General features: G+C 50.5%; 16 non-coding genes across 16 annotated transcripts; 10 read left to right on the forward strand and 6 right to left on the reverse strand.

The window, feature by feature from the left end:
* Positions 1-32: 32 nt before the first annotated feature.
* Positions 33-104, forward strand: trnag-ucc (transfer RNA glycine (anticodon UCC)). The gene has a single exon. It is a non-coding gene; the product is annotated as a tRNA-Gly (tRNA).
* An 87-nt stretch (positions 105-191) lies between these two features.
* trnad-guc (transfer RNA aspartic acid (anticodon GUC)) lies at positions 192-263 on the reverse strand. Its single transcript has one exon. It is a non-coding gene; the product is annotated as a tRNA-Asp (tRNA).
* A 1931-nt stretch (positions 264-2194) lies between these two features.
* On the forward strand, positions 2195-2266 carry trnag-ucc (transfer RNA glycine (anticodon UCC)). The gene has a single exon. It is a non-coding gene; the product is annotated as a tRNA-Gly (tRNA).
* Positions 2267-3275: 1009 nt separating this feature from the next.
* On the forward strand, positions 3276-3347 carry trnag-ucc (transfer RNA glycine (anticodon UCC)). Its single transcript has one exon. It is a non-coding gene; the product is annotated as a tRNA-Gly (tRNA).
* A 1009-nt stretch (positions 3348-4356) lies between these two features.
* On the forward strand, positions 4357-4428 carry trnag-ucc (transfer RNA glycine (anticodon UCC)). Its single transcript has one exon. It is a non-coding gene; the product is annotated as a tRNA-Gly (tRNA).
* A 1009-nt stretch (positions 4429-5437) lies between these two features.
* trnag-ucc (transfer RNA glycine (anticodon UCC)) lies at positions 5438-5509 on the forward strand. Its single transcript has one exon. It is a non-coding gene; the product is annotated as a tRNA-Gly (tRNA).
* Positions 5510-5596: 87 nt separating this feature from the next.
* On the reverse strand, positions 5597-5668 carry trnad-guc (transfer RNA aspartic acid (anticodon GUC)). Its single transcript has one exon. It is a non-coding gene; the product is annotated as a tRNA-Asp (tRNA).
* An 850-nt stretch (positions 5669-6518) lies between these two features.
* Positions 6519-6590, forward strand: trnag-ucc (transfer RNA glycine (anticodon UCC)). The gene has a single exon. It is a non-coding gene; the product is annotated as a tRNA-Gly (tRNA).
* Positions 6591-6677: 87 nt separating this feature from the next.
* trnad-guc (transfer RNA aspartic acid (anticodon GUC)) lies at positions 6678-6749 on the reverse strand. Its single transcript has one exon. It is a non-coding gene; the product is annotated as a tRNA-Asp (tRNA).
* Positions 6750-7582: 833 nt separating this feature from the next.
* Positions 7583-7654, forward strand: trnag-ucc (transfer RNA glycine (anticodon UCC)). The gene has a single exon. It is a non-coding gene; the product is annotated as a tRNA-Gly (tRNA).
* Positions 7655-7741: 87 nt separating this feature from the next.
* On the reverse strand, positions 7742-7813 carry trnad-guc (transfer RNA aspartic acid (anticodon GUC)). Its single transcript has one exon. It is a non-coding gene; the product is annotated as a tRNA-Asp (tRNA).
* An 850-nt stretch (positions 7814-8663) lies between these two features.
* Positions 8664-8735, forward strand: trnag-ucc (transfer RNA glycine (anticodon UCC)). The gene has a single exon. It is a non-coding gene; the product is annotated as a tRNA-Gly (tRNA).
* An 87-nt stretch (positions 8736-8822) lies between these two features.
* On the reverse strand, positions 8823-8894 carry trnad-guc (transfer RNA aspartic acid (anticodon GUC)). Its single transcript has one exon. It is a non-coding gene; the product is annotated as a tRNA-Asp (tRNA).
* Positions 8895-10825: 1931 nt separating this feature from the next.
* Positions 10826-10897, forward strand: trnag-ucc (transfer RNA glycine (anticodon UCC)). The gene has a single exon. It is a non-coding gene; the product is annotated as a tRNA-Gly (tRNA).
* An 87-nt stretch (positions 10898-10984) lies between these two features.
* On the reverse strand, positions 10985-11056 carry trnad-guc (transfer RNA aspartic acid (anticodon GUC)). The gene has a single exon. It is a non-coding gene; the product is annotated as a tRNA-Asp (tRNA).
* Positions 11057-11906: 850 nt separating this feature from the next.
* On the forward strand, positions 11907-11978 carry trnag-ucc (transfer RNA glycine (anticodon UCC)). Its single transcript has one exon. It is a non-coding gene; the product is annotated as a tRNA-Gly (tRNA).
* Positions 11979-12746: the final 768 nt, after the last annotated feature.

Consider the following 12746-nt stretch of genomic DNA (forward strand, 5'->3'; position numbering starts at 1 on the left):
TTTTGAGTTCTTCTGGCAAAAGCTGCCCGCAAGCGTTGGTGGTATAGTGGTGAGCATAGCTGCCTTCCAAGCAGTTGACCCGGGTTCGATTCCCGGCCAACGCATTTTCCTTTGGCTGCTGTATACGTCACGTCGGCCGATGACGCGCTTGTTAAAGGCAACCAACCGAAAAGTAAAAGGCAGACAAGGGCCTCCCCGTCGGGGAATCGAACCCCGGTCTTCCGCGTGACAGGCGGAGATACTGTCCACTATACTAACGAGGAGCTGCGGAGCTAAGGTGCCCGCTCCTGCCCCACGCAGATCAGCCACGTAATCCGGTCCTAGCAGCATTGTCTGCAGCGCTGCCACTAAAGACCTTGGCAGACAGCAAGAGGAGGGCTGAAAACTGGGCTTGGACAGCTTTTTCTTCATTAATACTCCTTGCTTCTTTCTCAGTCTTGCACTGGTCATCAGCAGTAACTTGAACAGTGCATCACACAGGAGAACGTGATTAGCATGTTTTGCAGCAAACAAAGCACGCCATTCATTCTTACACACAGCCCAGCTTTTACTCCACAAAATGTCAGCTTGCCCTTTCACGAGCTGCATCCAGTCAACCCTTGCAATGACATTCAAACCGGGGGAGCTCATTACAGTGAACACTGGCTGACAGAAGATGAGAACTCCACCACTGCAGAGTGAAATTATCCACCTCTGTTGTTTTTTGGTGAGCTTGTGCCGTCGAACGATTTATCCAACCTCAACGTCGGAAAAAGATGGGATCCATACTTGACATTTTTGTTTTTCGCCCCCCACACAAAGAAACTCCTTGCTTGAAAGCTTTCATTTTCTACACTTCTGTGAGAGGATGTCCACAAGCGTTGGTAACATAGTGGTGAGCACAGCTGGCTTCCAAGCAGATTCCCAGCCAATGTGTTCCTTTTGGCTTCCGTTATGCTACATGGCCGGGCGGCACTCTTGTGAAGATGTCCCTGTGACATGTGGGTAGATCGGTGCATTTTGCGAAGGTTAGGATCCCTATGCCGAACATGTTTCGGTGCCGAACCCGGACAAAGAGGGATCCTTGGTTGAAGGCAGTCCTTTTTGAGTTCTTCTGGCAAAAGCTGCCCGCAAGCGTTGGTGGTATAGTGGTGAGCATAGCTGCCTTCCAAGCAGTTGACCCGGGATCGATTCCCGGCCAATGCATTTTCCTTTGGCTGCTGTATACGTCACGTCGGCCGATGACGCGCTTGTTAAAGGCAACCAACCGAAAAGTAAAAGGCAGACAAGGGCCTCCCCGTCGGGGAATCAAACCCCGGTCTTCCGCGTGACAGGCGGAGATACTGTCCACTATACTAACGAGGAGCTGCGGAGCTAAGGTGCCCGCTCCTGCCCCACGCAGATCAGCCACGTAATCCGGTCCTAGCAGCATTGTCTGCAGCGCTGCCACTAAAGACCTTGGCAGACAGCAAGAGGAGGGCTGAAAACTGGGCTTGGACAGCTTTTTCTTCATTAATACTCCTTGCTTCTTTCTCAGTCTTGCACTGGTCATCAGCAGTAACTTGAACAGTGCATCACACAGGAGAACGTGATTAGCATGTTTTGCAGCAAACAAAGCACGCCATTCATTCTTACACACAGCCCAGCTTTTACTCCACAAAATGTCAGCTTGCCCTTTCACGAGCTGCATGCAGTCAACCCTTGCAATGACATTCAAACCGGGGGAGCTCATTACAGTGAACACTGGCTGACAGAAGATGAGAACTCCACCACTGCAGAGTGAAATTATCCACCTTTGTTGTTTTTTGGTGAGCTTGTGCCGTCGAACGATTTATCCAACCTCAACGTCGGAAAAAGATGGGATCCATACTTGACATTTTTGTTTTTCGCCCCCCACACAAAGAAACTCCTTGGTTGAAAGCTTTCATTTTCTACACTTCTGTGAGAGGATGTCCACAAGCGTTGGTAACATAGTGGTGAGCACAGCTGGCTTCCAAGCAGATTCCCAGCCAATGTGTTCCTTTTGGCTTCCGTTATGCTACATGGCCGGGCGGCACTCTTGTGAAGATGTCCCTGTGACATGTGGGTAGATCGGTGCATTTTGCGAAGGTTAGGATCCCTATGCCGAACATGTTTCGGTGCCGAACCCGGACAAAGAGGGATCCTTGGTTGAAGGCAGTCCTTTTTGAGTTCTTCTGGCAAAAGCTGCCCGCAAGCGTTGGTGGTATAGTGGTGAGCATAGCTGCCTTCCAAGCAGTTGACCCGGGTTCGATTCCCGGCCAACGCATTTTCCTTTGGCTGCTGTATACGTCACGTCGGCCGATGACGCGCTTGTTAAAGGCAACCAACCGAAAAGTAAAAGGCAGACAAGGGCCTCACCGTCGGGGAATCGAACCCCGGTCTTCCGTGTGACAGGCGGAGATACTGTCCACTATACTAACGAGGAGCTGCGGAGCTAAGGTGCCCGCTCCTGCCCCACGCAGATCAGCCACGTAATCCGGTCCTAGCAGCATTGTCTGCAGCGCTGCCACTAAAGACCTTGGCAGACAGCAAGAGGAGGGCTGAAAACTGGGCTTGGACAGCTTTTTCTTCATTAATACTCCTTGCTTCTTTCTCAGTCTTGCACTGGTCATCAGCAGTAACTTGAACAGTGCATCACACAGGAGAACGTGATTAGCATGTTTTGCAGCAAACAAAGCACGCCATTCATTCTTACACACAGCCCAGCTTTTACTCCACAAAATGTCAGCTTGCCCTTTCACGAGCTGCATCCAGTCAACCCTTGCAATGACATTCAAACCGGGGGAGCTCATTACAGTGAACACTGGCTGACAGAAGATGAGAACTCCACCACTGCAGAGTGAAATTATCCACCTCTGTTGTTTTTTGGTGAGCTTGTGCCGTCGAACGATTTATCCAACCTCAACGTCGGAAAAAGATGGGATCCATACTTGACATTTTTGTTTTTCGCCCCCCACACAAAGAAACTCCTTGGTTGAAAGCTTTCATTTTCTACACTTCTGTGAGAGGATGTCCACAAGCGTTGGTAACATAGTGGTGAGCACAGCTGGCTTCCAAGCAGATTCCCAGCCAATGTGTTCCTTTTGGCTTCCGTTATGCTACATGGCCGGGCGGCACTCTTGTGAAGATGTCCCTGTGACATGTGGGTAGATCGGTGCATTTTGCGAAGGTTAGGATCCCTATGCCGAACATATTTCGGTGCCGAACCCGGACAAAGAGGGATCCTTGGTTGAAGGCAGTCCTTTTTGAGTGCTTCTGGCAAAAGCTGCCTGCAAGCGTTGGTGGTATAGTGGTGAGCATAGCTGCCTTCCAAGCAGTTGATCCGGGTTCGATTCCCGGCCAACGCATTTTCCTTTGGCTGCTGTATACGTCACGTCGGCCGATGACGCGCTTGTTAAAGGCAACCAACCAAAAAGTAAAAGGCAGACAAGGGCCTCCCCGTCGGGGAATCGAACCCCGGTCTTCCGCGTGACAGGCGGAGATCCTGTCCACTATACTAACGAGGAGCTGCGGAGCTAAGGTGCCCTCTCCTGCCCCACGCAGATCAGCCACGTAATCCGGTCCTAGCAGCATTGTCTGCAGCGCTGCCACTAAAGACCTTGGCAGACAGCAAGAGGAGGGCTGAAAACTGGGCTTGGACAGCTTTTTCTTCATTAATACTCCTTGCTTCTTTCTCAGTCTTGCACTGGTCATCAGCAGTAACTTGAACAGTGCATCACACAGGAGAATGTGATTAGCATGTTTTGCAGCAAACAAAGCACGCCATTCATTCTTACACACAGCCCAGCTTTTACTCCACAAAATGTCAGCTTGCCCTTTCACGAGCTGCATCCAGTCAACCCTTGCAATGACATTCAAACCGGGGGAGCTCATTACAGTGAACACTGGCTGACAGAAGATGAGAACTCCACCACTGCAGAGTGAAATTATCCACCTCTGTTGTTTTTTGGTGAGCTTGTGCCGTCGAACGATTTATCCAACCTCAACGTCGGAAAAAGATGGGATCCATACTTGACATTTTTGTTTTTCGCCCCCCACACAAAGAAACTCCTTGCTTGAAAGCTTTCATTTTCTACACTTCTGTGAGAGGATGTCCACAAGCGTTGGTAACATAGTGGTGAGCACAGCTGGCTTCCAAGCAGATTCCCAGCCAATGTGTTCCTTTTGGCTTCCGTTATGCTACATGGCCGGGCGGCACTCTTGTGAAGATGTCCCTGTGACATGTGGGTAGATCGGTGCATTTTGCGAAGGTTAGGATCCCTATGCCGAACATGTTTCGGTGCCGAACCCGGACAAAGAGGGATCCTTGGTTGAAGGCAGTCCTTTTTGAGTTCTTCTGGCAAAAGCTGCCCGCAAGCGTTGGTGGTATAGTGGTGAGCATAGCTGCCTTCCAAGCAGTTGACCCGGGTTCGATTCCCGGCCAACGCATTTTCCTTTGGCTGCTGTATACGTCACGTCGGCCGATGACGCGCTTGTTAAAGGCAACCAACCGAAAAGTAAAAGGCAGACAAGGGCCTCCCCATCGGGGAATCGAACCCTGGTCTTCCGCGTGACAGGCGGAAATACTGTCCACTATACTAACGAGGAGCTGCGGAGCTAAGGTGCCCGCTCCTGCCCCACGCAGATCAGCCACGTAATCCGGTCCTAGCAGCATTGTCTGCAGCGCTGCCACTAAAGACCTTGGCAGACAGCAAGAGGAGGGCTGAAAACTGGGCTTGGACAGCTTTTTCTTCATTAATACTCCTTGCTTCTTTCTCAGTCTTGCACTGGTCATCAGCAGTAACTTGAACAGTGCATCACACAGGAGAACGTGATTAGCATGTTTTGCAGCAAACAAAGCACGCCATTCATTCTTACACACAGCCCAGCTTTTACTCCACAAAATGTCAGCTTGCCCTTTCACGAGCTGCATCCAGTCAACCCTTGCAATGACATTCAAACCGGGGGAGCTCATTACAGTGAACACTGGCTGACAGAAGATGAGAACTCCACCACTGCAGAGTGAAATTATCCACCTCTGTTGTTTTTTGGTGAGCTTGTGCCGTCGAACGATTTATCCAACCTCAACGTCGGAAAAAGATGGGATCCATACTTGACATTTTTGTTTTTCGCCCCCCACACAAAGAAACTCCTTGGTTGAAAGCTTTCATTTTCTACACTTCTGTGAGAGGATGTCCACAAGCGTTGGTAACATAGTGGTGAGCACAGCTGGCTTCCAAGCAGATTCCCAGCCAATGTGTTCCTTTTGGCTTCCGTTATGCTACATGGCCGGGCGGCACTCTTGTGAGGATGTCCCTGTGACATGTGGGTAGATCGGTGCATTTTGCGAAGGTTAGGATCCCTATGCCGAACATGTTTCGGTGCCGAACCCGGACAAAGAGGGATCCTTGGTTGAAGGCAGTCCTTTTTGAGTTCTTCTGGCAAAAGCTGCCCGCAAGCGTTGGTGGTATAGTGGTGAGCATAGCTGCCTTCCAAGCAGTTGACCCGGGTTCGATTCCCGGCCAACGCATTTTCCTTTGGCTGCTGTGTACGTCACGTCGGCCGATGACGAGCTTGTTAAAGGCAACCAACCGAAAAGTAAAAGGCAGACAAGGGCCTCCCCGTCGGGGAATCGAACCCCGGTCTTCCGCGTGACAGGCGGAGATACTGTCCACTATACTAACGAGGAGCTGCGGAGCTAAGGTGCCCGCTCCTGCCCCACGCAGATCAGCCACGTAATCCGGTCCTAGCAGCATTGTCTGCAGCGCTGCCACTAAAGACCTTGGCAGACAGCAAGAGGAGGGCTGAAAACTGGGCTTGGACAGCTTTTTCTTCATTAATACTCCTTGCTTCTTTCTCAGTCTTGCACTGGTCATCAGCAGTAACTTGAACAGTGCATCACACAGGAGAACGTGATTAGCATGTTTTGCAGCAAACAAAGCACGCCATTCATTCTTACACACAGCCCAGCTTTTACTCCACAAAATGTCAGCTTGCCCTTTCACGAGCTGCATCCAGTCAACCCTTGCAATGACATTCAAACCGGGGGAGCTCATTACAGTGAACACTGGCTGACAGAAGATGAGAACTCCACCACTGCAGAGTGAAATTATCCACCTCTGTTGTTTTTTGGTGAGCTTGTGCCGTCGAACGATTTATCCAACCTCAACGTCGGAAAAAGATGGGATCCATACTTGACATTTTTGTTTTTCGCCCCCCACACAAAGAAACTCCTTGCTTGAAAGCTTTCATTTTCTACACTTCTGTGAGAGGATGTCCACAAGCGTTGGTAACATAGTGGTGAGCACAGCTGGCTTCCAAGCAGATTCCCAGCCAATGTGTTCCTTTTGGCTTCCGTTATGCTACATGGCCGGGCGGCACTCTTGTGAGGATGTCCCTGTGACATGTGGGTAGATCGGTGCATTTTGCGAAGGTTAGGATCCCTATGCCGAACATGTTTCGGTGCCGAACCCGGACAAAGAGGGATCCTTGGTTGAAGGCAGTCCTTTTTGAGTTCTTCTGGCAAAAGCTGCCCGCAAGCGTTGGTGGTATAGTGGTGAGCATAGCTGCCTTCCAAGCAGTTGACCCGGGTTCGATTCCCGGCCAACGCATTTTCCTTTGGCTGCTGTATACGTCACGTCGGCCGATGACGCGCTTGTTAAAGGCAACCAACCGAAAAGTAAAAGGCAGACAAGGGCCTCCCCGTCGGGGAATCGAACCCCGGTCTTCCGCGTGACAGGCGGAGATACTGTCCACTATACTAACGAGGAGCTGCGGAGCTAAGGTGCCCGCTCCTGCCCCACGCAGATCAGCCACGTAATCCGGTCCTAGCAGCATTGTCTGCAGCGCTGCCACTAAAGACCTTGGCAGACAGCAAGAGGAGGGCTGAAAACTGGGCTTGGACAGCTTTTTCTTCATTAATACTCCTTGCTTCTTTCTCAGTCTTGCACTGGTCATCAGCAGTAACTTGAACAGTGCATCACACAGGAGAACGTGATTAGCATGTTTTGCAGCAAACAAAGCACGCCATTCATTCTTACACACAGCCCAGCTTTTACTCCACAAAATGTCAGCTTGCCCTTTCACGAGCTGCATGCAGTCAACCCTTGCAATGACATTCAAACCGGGGGAGCTCATTACAGTGAACACTGGCTGACAGAAGATGAGAACTCCACCACTGCAGAGTGAAATTATCCACCTCTGTTGTTTTTTGGTGAGCTTGTGCCGTCGAACGATTTATCCAACCTCAACGTCGGAAAAAGATGGGATCCATACTTGACATTTTTGTTTTTCGCCCCCCACACAAAGAAACTCCTTGCTTGAAAGCTTTCATTTTCTACACTTCTGTGAGAGGATGTCCACAAGCGTTGGTAACATAGTGGTGAGCACAGCTGGCTTCCAAGCAGATTCCCAGCCAATGTGTTCCTTTTGGCTTCCGTTATGCTACATGGCCGGGCGGCACTCTTGTGAGGATGTCCCTGTGACATGTGGGTAGATCGGTGCATTTTGCGAAGGTTAGGATCCCTATGCCGAACCCGGACAAAGAGGGATCCTTGGTTGAAGGCAGTCCTTTTTGAGTTCTTCTGGCAAAAGCTGCCCGCAAGCGTTGGTGGTATAGTGGTGAGCATAGCTGCCTTCCAAGCAGTTGACCCGGGTTCGATTCCCGGCCAACGCATTTTCCTTTGGCTGCTGTATACGTCACGTCGGCCGATGACGCGCTTGTTAAAGGCAACCAACCGAAAAGTAAAAGGCAGACAAGGGCCTCCCCGTCGGGGAATCGAACCCCGGTCTTCCGCGTGACAGGCGGAGATACTGTCCACTATACTAACGAGGAGCTGCGGAGCTAAGGTGCCCGCTCCTGCCCCACGCAGATCAGCCACGTAATCCGGTCCTAGCAGCATTGTCTGCAGCGCTGCCACTAAAGACCTTGGCAGACAGCAAGAGGAGGGCTGAAAACTGGGCTTGGACAGCTTTTTCTTCATTAATACTCCTTGCTTCTTTCTCAGTCTTGCACTGGTCATCAGCAGTAACTTGAACAGTGCATCACACAGGAGAACGTGATTAGCATGTTTTGCAGCAAACAAAGCACGCCATTCATTCTTACACACAGCCCAGCTTTTACTCCACAAAATGTCAGCTTGCCCTTTCACGAGCTGCATCCAGTCAACCCTTGCAATGACATTCAAACCGGGGGAGCTCATTACAGTGAACACTGGCTGACAGAAGATGAGAACTCCACCACTGCAGAGTGAAATTATCCACCTCTGTTGTTTTTTGGTGAGCTTGTGCCGTCGAACGATTTATCCAACCTCAACGTCGGAAAAAGATGGGATCCATACTTGACATTTTTGTTTTTCGCCCCCCACACAAAGAAACTCCTTGCTTGAAAGCTTTCATTTTCTACACTTCTGTGAGAGGATGTCCACAAGCGTTGGTAACATAGTGGTGAGCACAGCTGGCTTCCAAGCAGATTCCCAGCCAATGTGTTCCTTTTGGCTTCCGTTATGCTACATGGCCGGGCGGCACTCTTGTGAAGATGTCCCTGTGACATGTGGGTAGATCGGTGCATTTTGCGAAGGTTAGGATCCCTATGCCGAACATGTTTCGGTGCCGAACCCGGACAAAGAGGGATCCTTGGTTGAAGGCAGTCCTTTTTGAGTTCTTCTGGCAAAAGCTGCCCGCAAGCGTTGGTGGTATAGTGGTGAGCATAGCTGCCTTCCAAGCAGTTGACCCGGGTTCGATTCCCGGCCAACGCATTTTCCTTTGGCTGCTGTATACGTCACGTCGGCCGATGACGCGCTTGTTAAAGGCAACCAACCGAAAAGTAAAAGGCAGACAAGGGCCTCCCCGTCGGGGAATCGAACCCCGGTCTTCCGCGTGACAGGCGGAGATACTGTCCACTATACTAACGAGGAGCTGCGGAGCTAAGGTGCCCGCTCCTGCCCCACGCAGATCAGCCACGTAATCCGGTCCTAGCAGCATTGTCTGCAGCGCTGCCACTAAAGACCTTGGCAGACAGCAAGAGGAGGGCTGAAAACTGGGCTTGGACAGCTTTTTCTTCATTAATACTCCTTGCTTCTTTCTCAGTCTTGCACTGGTCATCAGCAGTAACTTGAACAGTGCATCACACAGGAGAACGTGATTAGCATGTTTTGCAGCAAACAAAGCACGCCATTCATTCTTACACACAGCCCAGCTTTTACTCCACAAAATGTCAGCTTGCCCTTTCACGAGCTGCATCCAGTCAACCCTTGCAATGACATTCAAACCGGGGGAGCTCATTACAGTGAACACTGGCTGACAGAAGATGAGAACTCCACCACTGCAGAGTGAAATTATCCACCTCTGTTGTTTTTTGGTGAGCTTGTGCCGTCGAACGATTTATCCAACCTCAACGTCGGAAAAAGATGGGATCCATACTTGACATTTTTGTTTTTCGCCCCCCACACAAAGAAACTCCTTGCTTGAAAGCTTTCATTTTCTACACTTCTGTGAGAGGATGTCCACAAGCGTTGGTAACATAGTGGTGAGCACAGCTGGCTTCCAAGCAGATTCCCAGCCAATGTGTTCCTTTTGGCTTCCGTTATGCTACATGGCCGGGCGGCACTCTTGTGAAGATGTCCCTGTGACATGTGGGTAGATCGGTGCATTTTGCGAAGGTTAGGATCCCTATGCCGAACATGTTTCGGTGCCGAACCCGGACAAAGAGGGATCCTTGGTTGAAGGCAGTCCTTTTTGAGTTCTTCTGGCAAAAGCTGCCCGCAAGCGTTGGTGGTATAGTGGTGAGCATAGCTGCCTTCCAAGCAGTTGACCCGGGTTCGATTCCCCGCCAACGCATTTTCCTTTGGCTGCTGTATATGTCACGTCGGCTGATGACGCGCTTGTTAAAGGCAACCAACCGAAAAGTAAAAGGCAGACAAGGGCCTCCCCGTCGGGGAATCGAACCCCGGTCTTCCGCATGACAGGCGGAGATACTGTCCACTATACTAACGAGGAGCTGCGGAGCTAAAGTGCCCGCTCCTGCCCCACGCAGATCAGCCACGTAATCCGGTCCTAGCAGCATTGTCTGCAGCGCTGCCACTAAAGACCTTGGCAGACAGCAAGAGGAGGGCTGAAAACTGGGCTTGGACAGCTTTTTCTTCATTAATACTCCTTGCTTCTTTCTCAGTCTTGCACTGGTCATCAGCAGTAACTTGAACAGTGCATCACACAGGAGAACGTGATTAGCATGTTTTGCAGCAAACAAAGCACGCCATTCATTCTTACACACAGCCCAGCTTTTACTCCACAAAATGTCAGCTTGCCCTTTCACGAGCTGCATCCAGTCAACCCTTGCAATGACATTCAAACCGGGGGAGCTCATTACAGTGAACACTGGCTGACAGAAGATGAGAACTCCACCACTGCAGAGTGAAATTATCCACCTCTGTTGTTTTTTGGTGAGCTTGTGCCGTCGAACGATTTATCCAACCTCAACGTCGGAAAAAGATGGGATCCATACTTGACATTTTTGTTTTTCGCCCCCCACACAAAGAAACTCCTTGCTTGAAAGCTTTCATTTTCTACACTTCTGTGAGAGGATGTCCACAAGCGTTGGTAACATAGTGGTGAGCACAGCTGGCTTCCAAGCAGATTCCCAGCCAATGTGTTCCTTTTGGCTTCCGTTATGCTACATGGCCGGGCGGCACTCTTGTGAAGATGTCCCTGTGACATGTGGGTAGATCGGTGCATTTTGCGAAGGTTAGGATCCCTATGCCGAACATGTTTCGGTGCCGAACCCGGACAAAGAGGGATCCTTGGTTGAAGGCAGTCCTTTTTGAGTTCTTCTGGCAAAAGCTGCCCGCAAGCGTTGGTGGTATAGTGGTGAGCATAGCTGCCTTCCAAGCAGTTGACCCGGGTTCGATTCCCGGCCAACGCATTTTCCTTTGGCTGCTGTATACGTCACGTCGGCCGATGACGCGCTTGTTAAAGGCAACCAACCGAAAAGTAAAAGGCAGACAAGGGCCTCCCCGTCGGGGAATCGAACCCCGGTCTTCCGCGTGACAGGCGGAGATACTGTCCACTATACTAACGAGGAGCTGCGGAGCTAACGTGCCCGCTCCTGCCCCACGCAGATCAGCCACGTAATCCGGTCCTAGCAGCATTGTCTGCAGCGCTGCCACTAAAGACCTTGGCAGACAGCAAGAGGAGGGCTGAAAACTGGGCTTGGACAGCTTTTTCTTCATTAATACTCCTTGCTTCTTTCTCAGTCTTGCACTGGTCATCAGCAGTAACTTGAACAGTGCATCACACAGGAGAACGTGATTAGCATGTTTTGCAGCAAACAAAGCACGCCATTCATTCTTACACACAGCCCAGCTTTTACTCCACAAAATGTCAGCTTGCCCTTTCACGAGCTGCATCCAGTCAACCCTTGCAATGACATTCAAACCGGGGGAGCTCATTACAGTGAACACTGGCTGACAGAAGATGAGAACTCCACCACTGCAGAGTGAAATTTTCCACCTCTGTTGTTTTTTGGTGAGCTTGTGCCGTCGAACGATTTATCCAACCTCAACGTCGGAAAAAGATGGGATCCATACTTGACATTTTTGTTTTTCGCCCCCCACACAAAGAAACTCCTTGGTTGAAAGCTTTCATTTTCTACACTTCTGTGAGAGGATGTCCACAAGCGTTGGTAACATAGTGGTGAGCACAGCTGGCTTCCAAGCAGATTCCCAGCCAATGTGTTCCTTTTGGCTTCCGTTATGCTACATGGCCGGGCGGCACTCTTGTGAAGATGTCCCTGTGACATGTGGGTAGATCGGTGCATTTTGCGAAGGTTAGGATCCCTATGCCGAACATGTTTCGGTGCCGAACCCGGACAAAGAGGGATCCTTGGTTGAAGGCAGTCCTTTTTGAGTTCTTCTGGCAAAAGCTGCCCGCAAGCGTTGGTGGTATAGTGGTGAGCATAGCTGCCTTCCAAGCAGTTGACCCGGGTTCGATTCCCGGCCAACGCATTTTCCTTTGGCTGCTGTATACGTCACGTCGGCCGATGACGCGCTTGTTAAAGGCAACCAACCGAAAAGTAAAAGGCAGACAAGGGCCTCCCCGTCGGGGAATCGAACCCCGGTCTTCCGCGTGACAGGCAGAGATACTGTCCACTATACTAACGAGGAGCTGCGGAGCTAAGGTGCCCGCTCCTGCCCCACGCAGATCAGCCACGTAATCCGGTCCTAGCAGCATTGTCTGCAGCGCTGCCACTAAAGACCTTGGCAGACAGCAAGAGGAGGGCTGAAAACTGGGCTTGGACAGCTTTTTCTTCATTAATACTCCTTGCTTCTTTCTCAGTCTTGCACTGGTCATCAGCAGTAACTTGAACAGTGCATCACACAGGAGAACGTGATTAGCATGTTTTGCAGCAAACAAAGCACGCCATTCATTCTTACACACAGCCCAGCTTTTACTCCACAAAATGTCAGCTTGCCCTTTCACGAGCTGCATCCAGTCAACCCTTGCAATGACATTCAAACCGGGGGAGCTCATTACAGTGAACACTGGCTGACAGAAGATGAGAACTCCACCACTGCAGAGTGAAATTTTCCACCTCTGTTGTTTTTTGGTGAGCTTGTGCCGTCGAACGATTTATCCAACCTCAACGTCGGAAAAAGATGGGATCCATACTTGACATTTTTGTTTTTCGCCCCCCACACAAAGAAACTCCTTGCTTGAAAGCTTTCATTTTCTACACTTCTGTGAGAGGATGTCCACAAGCGTTGGTAACATAG

Source organism: Danio rerio, chromosome 4, assembly GCF_052040795.2.
Source record: "Danio rerio strain M-AB ecotype USA chromosome 4, GRCz13ab, whole genome shotgun sequence".
NCBI classification, from domain to species: Eukaryota; Metazoa; Chordata; class Actinopteri; order Cypriniformes; family Danionidae; genus Danio; species Danio rerio.